A 12,323-nucleotide genomic window follows, 5' to 3' on the forward strand; every position below is an offset into this window, starting at 1 on the left:
CTTTTGGCATCAGTAGGTGGGATATAAATAATCCCACAATTTTCTTTAATTTGTGGATGTTTTGGGTGTTGGTGAAGTTGAAGCTCATGACTTTGTATTCTACAGAAAGAATATAAAATTATATATAAGAATTTGTCAAAATTTCATAATGTAATAACTGAATAAGTTTGAATAACGAAAGGAAAATATTAACTATATCAGACAATTCTTATTGGAGAAAACAGTTTTGCATTAAAATACAAAAAAGAAAATATGCAAGATGCAGACCAAGCAGAAAACCAACTTGCAAATAATAAATAATTGCAAAAATTTATTCATGCATGAATATATATACTTCAGAAGTGAGATTATTCAATTTCTTCTCCATTATTAGCTTTTTAGGTGCTGATAAAAAATCTAGCTTTTTAGGTATAAGACTACGTATGTGACATCATGGATTTGCTATTGAATTTTAAAGTGTATTTTAAACCATTAAAATTTAAGCATATATCGATATATCCTTATTATCGAAATATAAAGATATCAATAATTAATTTAGAAGATCAAATCTCAATTTTTTTTATTTATTTGAAAAAAAGTAGACTCATCTAGGAAAACAGTTTAATAAATCAGAAAAAAACAGTAAACAATGTAGTGAATTATATAACTTCATGATATTTTTATAATAGAGATACCTAGAAATAAGTTATAAATAGGAAGAATGTTAATAATATTTTCTCTTACACTCTACTCTTTCTAACATTCTCTATTGACAATTTTCTTTTGAAAATAACAAATTTTGATAGGTTTTAGTTCTAAATTAAGAAATAGTTATTGTTAGTGAAAAAGAAAAAAAAAAGGACTTGAATTGTATTTTTTTGAATTTTTGTGCGGTTAAATACTTTCTCCTGTTTTCAATGTATCTAAAAACAATTTTTGAAAAAACTTTTAAAATCACAAAATTATGAAATAGTTATTTAGTGAAAAAGAAAAAAAAAAACAAGAGAGTTGAATGGTATTTTATGAAAACTTGTTTGCAATTCACAGTAAGAAATCATTAAATAAAAACTAATTTTAGATATCAAAATAATTAGTTATTATTTGATTAAATTAAATACCATTTTATAAATTAAAAAATTTATTGGTATCTAAAGTAATTTCTATTATTAATAAAAATTTATAAAATAGTTTCTAAATTGATACCTAACCATTAGCTACCAAGGTTTTAACTACTTATTACTTTATATTCTAAATTAGTATCTATTAATCTTCTAGAGACTAGTTTATAATCTAAAATATTAACTAAAATGTTTGTAACTAATTTATATACCAATTTAAAAATTATTTTATAATTTTTTATTAATACTCGAAACCACTTTATATACAAATATTTCTTTAGTGAGAAAATCATATTTTCAACAGATAAGTGGTGGAATGATAGGAAAGTAATGGTAGAAGAATTCCTAATGATGTTTAAGAATTCCATTGATTCCTATTTACTTTTAATACAAGCTCCAAGATGAGAAAATAATAGTATTTTTTTGTGTATTTATGTTACTTAGTTTTCATAACAAAAATTTATTTTTACTTTTTTTGTTTTATTATATTATATTATATTTTAGTTTTTATTTTTTATATATAGTTTACGTAGTTTTTCTAATTTATTTTAGTTAGTTCTTTAGAATTATAAGTTGGTGTTTTATTTTTGTTTTACTTTTTTTTTTTTATTCTTAGTATTTTATTTTAAGTAAGTTTTAATTTTAATTTTATATTTTTTAGTTTTTATTTTTGAATTTTTTATATTTTTTCTTATTTTGTTAAAAGAAAATAGTTTTATTATTTTATTTTACTTTATTTTTAATTTTTATTTTAAGTAAGCTTTTGTTTTTTTTTATATATTTCTTATAAGTTTATTGTTTTGTTTTTTTTTTTTTAAATTGTCTCTTTTCGTTTAATTTTTTCTTAAAATTTAGTTATCTTTTTATTTTATTTTATTTTTTATAATTCTTTTATTTATTTATGTTTTAAAAATATTGTTTCTTATTTTAAATTTTTAGTTTTTTTTAAATTTTATTATTTACGTTTTGTGCTAATCTTTGTTTTAGTTGTTTTATGATATATGATATTAAGAAAACATGGATCTAAATATATAGTTAGATTTAAAAATTGAGAAGATAATTTAAAATAATAGAAATAAGAAAAGAAAAAAAAATTAAAAAATAATTTTCAATCACATAAGACAACCACCACATAGAAAAACACTTGTTCAGTTCGATAGAATAGTGAAATTTGAAAACTCATATAACATAAAAAAAAAAACTAGATTAAGTGATAAAATCGATAGGGTTTAAAAGAGTTAACTATGATAACTATAAAAACATACATACAAAATGTGATATTTGAAGCACTAACCAACCCAATCTATATGACAAATCATAGAGGATTGGAAAAAGATATTAGAGAAGAAAACAAAGAAAGTATGAATTTGGTGTAATAGTTTCGTGTGGATCCTTCTTCTTAAAAGTCATTACCGTATGTGTTGTCCTTGAAAGTACACAAATAGTTGCCGTACAAATCGCCCAAACGCGGAAAATTAAGCACCATATGAAATTCACATGCAAGTATTTTTCTAGTGTGCAAGACTTTGAACATTGTGGCTCCAGGTTTCTTTCCTCTGTCGTTGTATGCATAGACATGTCAATTCTTCATAACAACAACGAAGAAGAAAGACACATAAATTACGTAGCCATGACAATGAGAGACTGTCCCACCACCACATGACTAATCCCACGAAACATCCACGAAATTTATTCAGAAAGAGAACTCAACGTTGAATAATGATGCATTGGTATCTATCTCATTATATTTCATACCTAAATTACAGAAATAAGAGATACACAGAAAAAAAATATAGAGATTAAGTTACTTTACAAATTTCTTTAAAAGCGCGTTACTATTTATTTTAATATTTCATATAATAGTTATAAATTAAAGAAATGGATTATTAGAAAGAAAAATAACTTTTTTTTTTTTTAAAGTTATATGTAAAAAGATGATGAATATAAAGTTAAATTATATATGCGTAATATTAGTATGTAATTTCTTATTTATATTAGTAACTTTTTTAGCGTTTTTTTAATTTAATGATTCTAATATATCACCCTTAATTTGGAAAAAACAAGATAAAGATAAAGATATTATAAGCTGAAATTTATCTTGGTAAATGCTTGAGACCATTAACTAGGTCTCCTGAATAAAAGTTATTCTACATTAGTTTGTGCAACATTGTATTTACTAGTTAGAACTAATGTTATAGGAATATTTCATAATTGATGGAATTGTCTAAATTACTGTGAAAAAAAAAATTAGGTTTAGGGTTACTCATATGAGTTTTTTTAGATAAGTATAGTCTACCTATGTATTGTTTTTTGTTAACATATGAGTTTTGATTTAGTCCTCTCATAATTTTTTTTTAAACTTTTTTTAGTAATTTTTTTTTCATGTGATGGCAAATGATTGTTATTATTTGAGGTGTCCGATAGCGGCCCGATAGCGGGTGGCACGATAGGCCCAACACAAACACTCGCTAGGATAGGCTCGAAAATGGCTCTGATACCATATTAAGAAGTGAACTTTAAGCCTAACTCAACCCCATAAAACCGGCTCATAGGGTTGAGGTTTGCACCCACTTATATACAATGAAAGACTCTAATCTCTAGTCGATATGGGATCTCCAATATTAGTCTAACTAAATTGCATAATAATACTTAATATAAAAGTTTTTATATAAAAAAATGTTACTCCTTTTCTTATTTTTTTTTTCCAATATAGGTGGCAAATATGAGTTAATCACTAGAATTACTACAATAAACAAAATCAAGATGATAACGAGAGTATGGTGGAAGCGGTGATAATAGTTATCATCTTTATATAATCATCGTTACTATTAGTTATTATCATTATATATTATAAAAAATTATTAAATAAAAATTAATTTTAAAAATTAAAAAAAAATATTATATTATATTGATAAGTTATATATTATTTTATAAATTAAAAAATTATTATTTTTTAAAGTAAGTTTTATTATTAAAAATATTTATAAACTAATTTTTAAATTTATATCTACCATAAATTAGTCATTAATTTAAAATTTCTTAACCTAAATGTCCTTTGGTTCCTCATCTAGTCTACCTTTATCATCCAAGAAATATCCTTTGGTTCTAGTGTTTGATATGATTTGTTGTTTTTTCTGGTTTACATCTTCAAAAAAACTTTCCTATTCTATATTTTTGAGTCTTATTTTAATGTTTTTCATTCCTCTTTTAATCACGACTACCACAAACTTGATAAGTACCATTTTTTCTAGATAAAATCTCCAAAACTCATGCCAGCTTACCATACATTAAAAAATATATCTTATTTCTTTCTATCTGGACATTACCTCTTATTTATTTTTCATCACAATTAATTGGAAGCATAATTATCCAGAAACATATAATGACTGAGTTCCACCTTTCACAAAGAAAAGAAAAATAGACAAAGTTAATATGAAGGATGACAGCTACTTTAAAAGATTAGTGTAACTGCTTCGATGAACAAAATTCATCACCGATGCAACTCTGTTAGGGTGGTAATACAAACAAATGTTGGAGTTTTCGTATTTTGCTTGAGTTTGGTTTGTGTTGGAAATTCCACATCGATTAGAGATGAAAATATTTAATTGGTGAAAATATTTCATTGTATATAAGAGGGTGCAAATTTCATCCTATGAATTGATTTTATGATGTTGGATAGTTTATTTTTTTATTTTTATTTTATATTTTTTGGTTAGTTGTCCTGGCCAACTTGTTAATCTTAATCAATATATACTATAAGAAAAGATTAAATAAGCTGCACACAAGACTTCACTAAGTGGAAGAGAGAGAAAAAGTCAAAATAGAGTTGGTCTAGTTTATAAATTTTTTTAATTATAAAACTATTTAGATAATAATAATTTTCTAGTATGTAAAATAGTATGTAATTTAATTAATATAAAAATTCCATTTTAGATACTATTAAATTATTTTTTGAAATTATCAAATAATTTTCATTTTATTTTAACATGTTTATAATTCTAAATTAATTAAAAATTCACATTTTTCAACCTCATTGTTATATAAAATAGGGATACCATTTGACTTTTCTAAAATAAATAATAGAGACTGCCCTTTGATGAATAATATATAGACATAAACCAAATTAGATAATTATCACAAAATGAAATACTTATATAATAAAATCTAAAGTTAATTATACCTTTCTTTAATATTTAACTATTTAATTAATAACTATCACTACATTTCATCTCTAAATGGTTTTTCTTAACTTTGGATAACTTCTTCCTATCTCAATCTCAATGGTTGACATCATTATAATAATATTATATATGAGATATTACTTATTTTTAAGTTTGATAACTTTTTTTAGAATTTTTTATTAAAAAATATTTAGGTGTATTAAGGGAGATGAATGGTAATAGGGATTCTAGAATATGGAAAGTAGATTATTTAATGCAGTATATTTTATGACACTAAAAAAAATTATTAAATAGAAACTAATTTTATAAATAAAAAATAATTAGTTGTTATATTAACTAAATTAGAGATAATTTTAGACACTAACATATTGATTTTTAACTTAATTTCTATCATTGATAAATAGTTTTTAAACTAATATTTAATTAGCTAGTTTTAACTATAAATTATTTAAATTTTAAATTTGACAACAAATATTTTGGTAGCTAATTAGATATATATTTAGAAACTATTTACTAATTTAGAAACCAAATATTTTTTTAGTCTCCAAAATGGTCTTTAATTTGGTCACTATAACAACTAATTATTTTTTGTATATAAAATTGTAGTGACATGTCTCTAAAATTGATTTTTATTTAATAATTTTTTAATATAAATATAAATTCATAAGAAATATTCTTAAAACAAATTTATCCAACCCTGTAATATACTAAATTATTTTATAAATTTTATATTATTTTACATACAATAAATGTTATAACCGATTATTTATCAATATTATTATCTATAAGTCTCTTTTTTAAACATTGTCTATATAATCATTTAGACAGAACTACACTGATAATAAATTCAAATAGTTTACTTGGAAAATGCTTAATATCTTACATAAGAAATGAAAAATTAGTTTGAAAAAAAACTTGTATTAGTATATAATTTAAAATAAACTTTTATATTTGATCATAAAATGACTCATAAATTTATTAAAGTTGAATATCAGTTACAGTGCACGAAATATATATATATATATATATATATATATAATATATATATATATATATATATATAATATATATATATATATAAAATAAATTTATTCTCTATTCATTAACTCTTATACCAATATTCTCCTATAAAAAACACTCCAAGTAAAATACTTTTTATTTTATTGTCATTGTTCAAGTTCCAAAAAACTAGAAAATTCCATGATTACGTATAGATCATGAATTATCTTCTAGTTGTAGCCAAACCTACTTGATGTGGCATGTCTATGACAATCATAATACTTAAATGTTAAAAATAGATTCATTATTGGACACCACTAGTATAATACAACATAAATACATTAATACCATCGATTTCACATCAGAGGCTCTAATAGGCATAAGGTTAGAACACTTTTAGAATGTTTTATATTTATTAAATTTTATTGTTGATAAAAAAAATATGATTACAATAATACAATGTATATAACATTATATGGAATTAACCTATATAACATAAATCTTAAACCTAAAGTGTGAATCTTTACTTAAAAAATGAGAATGAGTTGATGCTAATTTTTCTTTATGATTTTCTTATATGGTTAAAAATTTAAAATATAATGTTTGACGTGTTTAACTACACATGTATAATAGGTAGGTTAAGCTTATGTGGAAGGTGGGTAGAATGGATAAAAAGTTGTCTTGAGTTCACTTCTATATCGATTTTGGTAAATGGAAGTTCAACGGTGGAATTCAAATCTCAAAATGGGTTGAGACACTAAAAAAAAAAGTTTTAACAGAGACTATTTAACGGAAGTTAATATAATCCTAAGAATTGATTTAATTAACGAAATTTTTTTAACATTCGTTAAGTTCCAAAGGTTATTCTAAAACCTTAGCAAAATAACGAAGATTTTTTTAACCTTTGTTAAATTCTTAAGGTTTATTTTAAAATCTCGACAAAATAACAAAGGTATTTTTAACATTCGTTAAATTCCAAAGGTTTATTCTAAAACCTCAGCAAAATAACGGAGGTTTGTTTAACCTTCGTTAAATTCCAAAGATTTATTATAAAATCTCAGCAAAATAACGGAGTTTTTTTTTAACTTTCAGTGAATTCCTAAGGTTTATTCTAAAACCTCAACAAAATAATGGAGGTTTTTTAACCTTCGTTAAACTCCAAAGATTTATTGTAAAACCTCAATAAAACACTACAATTTCTTCAAACTTTAATAAATAAATAAAATTAAATCTATTTATAAATAAATAATTAAAACTATATAGTTTTAATATATTTTATAACTAAATTCTCTAAAATTTTGAAAGTGTAACTTTACCCTACAAAAAAGTTTTCTAAAGTTTCATAAATTTATTTTAAAACCTCACTAAAATAACCTTGGATAATAAGAATTTCAACAACTAATCTTGGATAATAAGTATTTCAACATTATTTGCATATTTCTTATAATTGATAGTAGTTGGTTTATATAATTCCTAGTTTTTTTGTTAGAAGCTCATACTTCAAAAAACTTGACTTATTTTGTTTTAGCTTTTGTTGTACGTATATTTTATGTGCAATTTTAGTTTTAGTTATAATTGTTAATATTTAATTCTCATAATTTTGAAATATTTTAAATTGAGGCCTTTATTTTAAATTGCATCCAATAATTAATTCACCGTGAAAGTGAGAAGTGATAAAGTTAATTTCTCCTCGCAATATGTTCTTGCAATCTTTGAAGTCCTCAAAGCCAATAACACATAAAGCTTTGAAACCCACATCTGATAGATAATGCAATTATTTAGGATATATAAAGTAGTGATAAACACTAGTTTTGTCGAGTAAGGTGATAGAAAAAACAATGATAATGCCTTATTTAGTGTTTATTCTCCTTAGATATAATAAACATAAGTGTGGTTGAATTGTGATTCATTGCTAGGACTGTTGTCGGCGGGCATTGAACCTATGTCGGAGAGTAGTGTATCTACGGTGAAAGAGAGAAGTTAGGAGGATCATTAGAGATGGTGGAAAATGGGGTTGAATGTTATTTCAAACAACAAGTCATTTTACAGAAATTTTGATACCCATGCGAGGGTTCTGAAACCCATGGTATTTAACAGAGGTTTTTAAACCCACAATATTTTACGGAGGTTTTGAAACCCATGGTATTTTGCGAAGGTTCTTAAACCCATGATATTTAACAGGGGTTCTGAAAGACTTTTCCTGAGGTTTAAAAAAATCCTCAGGAACACGTTCCCCATAGATGGTTTAGCGAGGGAAACTGCAACTCTGGGTAAATGACTTAATAGAGTTTTTAACCCTGGATAATGTAAAAATAAACCCTCATTAAAACCATTTTTTTCTTGTAGTGAGACATGGGAACCCTTTAGCCACTTTCCTGTTCCTTATGCTGGCAAAAGGGTTAGAGATAAAAGGATTAAGGTAAGTATGCTACAATATGTGGATGACTGTTTTTTTACAAAGATAATACAAATAGTATATTCATTGTTAAAAAACTTATGAACTGCTTTGAGTTGGCTTCTGGGTTGAAAGTGAATTACTAAAAAAGAAGAATAAGTGGGGTGGGAATTAATTATAGTAGACTAAAGAGTCTTGTGTTCGTTCTCAACTGTGATACTTGGAAACTCTGTTTACATATTTGGAAGTGGAGGTTAGGGGTAATCATAGGAAACTTTTGGGATAATGTTAGAAAAAGTAAGGAAAAGGTTGGGAAAGTGAAAAGGAAAGTGTGTATCTATGGCAGACATGATTTGTTTGCTTAAATTTTTTTCTTACATCTATTCCTTTGTTCTATGTATCGCACTTCCTCATGTTGGTGTCAATGATGAAAGAGTTGAAAAATTTATAGTGGACTTTTCTGTGGCGTTGGGACTCGGATGGTAGGAAAATAGGTTGGGCTTCATGGCAAAAGGTGTGTGAAGCCAAAGAGCATGGTGGGTTAGAAATCATTGATATAAGACATTTTAATTGCGCTTTATTAGGAAAATAAATCTGGAGACTCAAAATTGAGAATGGAGGGTTATGGTTGGAAGTATTAGAGTCTAAATATGGGCTGAAGAAATTTAAAGAATTACAATATAAAAAGAAGGAATCAATGTGGTGGAGGGATCTAAAAAGAATTTGAAAGTTGGATGAGTGGGAGAATAATTTTGAAGACAATGGTACGTGAGAGATAGGTAATGAGAAGTCTGTAAGGTTTTGGAAAGATAAGTGGGTGGAGAGTGAGGATTTAAAGACTAAGTTCTCAAGACTCTACTCCATATCCAAAAATAAAGAGTGTAAGTTGTACCAAGTTGGGTGTAAAAATAATAATAAATGGAGCTAGAAGTTGAATTGAAGAAGGAACCTGTTTGTATGGGAAATGAATCAAGTGGATCAATTAATGGCGTTGTTGGAAAATAAGGAAGTTGTTGTGAAAGGTGTAGGAGAAGGAGAAAATGATAAATGGATATGGAGGGAGGGGTTAGCGGGCGGTAAAGTCAACATATACAATTTTAAGGAGAAGGTGAACATAGGTCTCTGTTTCAACGCTTATGGAAAATAAAAACCCTCCCCTCCGTACAGGTGAATGCTTGGAGAGTTCTGCAAAATGTAGTAGTAACAAGGGATAATTATGTAAGTCGAGGAGTTGTTTTAGAAAGTAGTTTATGTGTTGTATGTGGAGAAGAAGATGAGACGATATCCCATTTGTTTTTCAATTATAAAATAGCTTGACTTGTTTGGGGTATGTGTTATGCTTGGTTGGGTGTGTTATTAGTTAATCAGTACGATGCAAAGTCACATTTCATGCACTTTAATCTCTCTTTTTTGAATGAGTTTAGTAATAGAGTTCGGGGAAACATGTGGGTAGCAATAATTGGTGAGTTATGGAAACATAAGAACAAATGAATTTTTAAGAGTGAGAGAGTACATCATGTGGAGGGTGGCTGTTATGGCCCAAGAGAATGCAACTGAAGATCATGATGAAACATCAATGAGTAGCCCAATAGCAAAGAGCAGGCCCAAAAGACAAAGCACAAAGCCTAAGTATTTGTTATGATTATGATTGTACTATGAAAGGAAAAAGAAAGTAATGGTTGAGAATTTGAATTGGAACAAAGGGCAGAGTAGTATTTTTCCAAGTTGTTAGGATTCCATAGATTTGTTTTTCTATTGAGGCATATCTTTTTTTTCTCTGTTTTGCCATTCTGTTTTACTGAGTTGGTAGTTGTTGTTTTGTTTTGGCTATATATGTATAGAAACTTTGATAGTAATGAAAGCAGAGAATTATCCAGTATTTCATTATCTTTTGGAGGAAGCCTAACCTGTAAAATAGGCATTCCAGTGGCACAGTTAAATGTTTGGTCATAGATTACTGTCAAGGAATATTTAGAAGACTTAACCTTATTCTGAATGGTGTATGGATCCTTTAGCATGTTTGATTTATATTAAGAGTTAGTAGTTATGTGGAGATTATATGTTTTTTCCCTCATACGAGCTAACCCCATGTGCTAGTCTTAGATAAGGTGTTGAGTGTTTTATTGCAGGTACATTAGATAATGATGAAGGTTAATCTTGGAAGGAGGTAAGGCTTGGTGAGAAGAGGACTCGTGGGCGAGCAACTATGCACGATGGAAGATCAAAGCATGTCACGTGTTTTGGTGGTAGTAGCAGTGGAAGTTCTGTTAAAAGGAAGCAAAGTATGCTATATAGAAGGCACCAACAACGACAGTCCTGTAAGGGTGCAATAGAAGATTTCTGGTTTCTGACATTTTTTAGGGTGCATGTTTCGCCAACCTATTTTGGAGAAGATTTGAAGGTGAGATAAGGATTCAAAGTTTAGATGCAGCAGGTATCAAAACAAACAAATTAGGGTCAAAATAATTTGGAATACGTTAATTTGTTACAAAACAAGTGGTGGTTTGTAGCGTAAGTGGTATATTTTGGAGTGTATTCTAGGTAGTAATGTTGAAATGTTTGTAGTATCAGAGTAGTTACCCATGCTCTCCTTGGAGTTTAGCTCAAGATTATGTCATTGGTGCAGAAAAGCAAAACGAGTGCAACTATTTTACATTTATAAGGGCGACTATATAACCGCATTTGATGAGAACACATTTGTAAATCGAAGAGATAAGAAGGCGGCTATATAGCCACATTCGTAAATTCGATTTATAAATGCGACTATTTACATAGCCGCATTTATAAATCACATTTACAAGAGACGTTTAGGATTCCTTTTCTTTTTCGCTGTTGATTGGGTTTCTAATCAAAGTTCTCAACTTTGATATTTTCCGAAGAACATGGTCATTATTGTAGCATTTCTTTTGATCTCTTGGGGCATCCATATCATACCTCTTTGTATTTCATCCCAATGGAAGTCCAAAAAACGCAAATAAAAATTTCACAATGAAACGAAAATATATGATGGAGCAAGGTGGCAACAACGACAAGGAAGGCATAATAGAAAGCAAACAAAAACCTTCCTAATGAAGCATGACCTTAGTAATAGCATAAGACAAAACATAAGAGAACGCAAAACATACAAAAATCAATGGTGAAGAAGAAGAGAGGAAGACAATGTTTACCGATGGCACGAAGACAATGCAAAGAAGAGAGGAAGCACATAAGAGAAACGAAGCGCAAGAGAAAGGAGAGTATCAAAACGAAAGTGACGCGTTTCTAAATTAGGGTTAAAAAGGTTTTAAGAAGGCGACTATTTGTAAAGCCGTATTCGTAAATCAAGCATTTGATTTACAAGGACGACTATACAAATAGATGCCCTTGTAAATCAAAATGCTTTGATATACAAATAGTCGCCCTTGTAAATCCAAACGCTTGATTTACAAGTGCGACTTTACTAATAATCGCACTTGTAAATGAACTTAATTACAAAAATGTCATCGCGTTTTTAACAAAAGTGTTTGAGCGCAAAGTCGCACTAAATAAACCACACTTGTTTATGCATTTTGCACTAGTGTATGGATGTGTTATGTTTTGTTTGGTTTTCTTAATTTAATGTATACTATGTTTTTGGAATATGCGTAAGAGATGATAGAGAATGGTGAAGTT

This window comes from Phaseolus vulgaris, chromosome 6, assembly GCF_051622355.1.
Source record: "Phaseolus vulgaris cultivar YP4 chromosome 6, ASM5162235v1, whole genome shotgun sequence".
In the NCBI taxonomy this organism is placed as follows: Eukaryota; Viridiplantae; Streptophyta; class Magnoliopsida; order Fabales; family Fabaceae; genus Phaseolus; species Phaseolus vulgaris.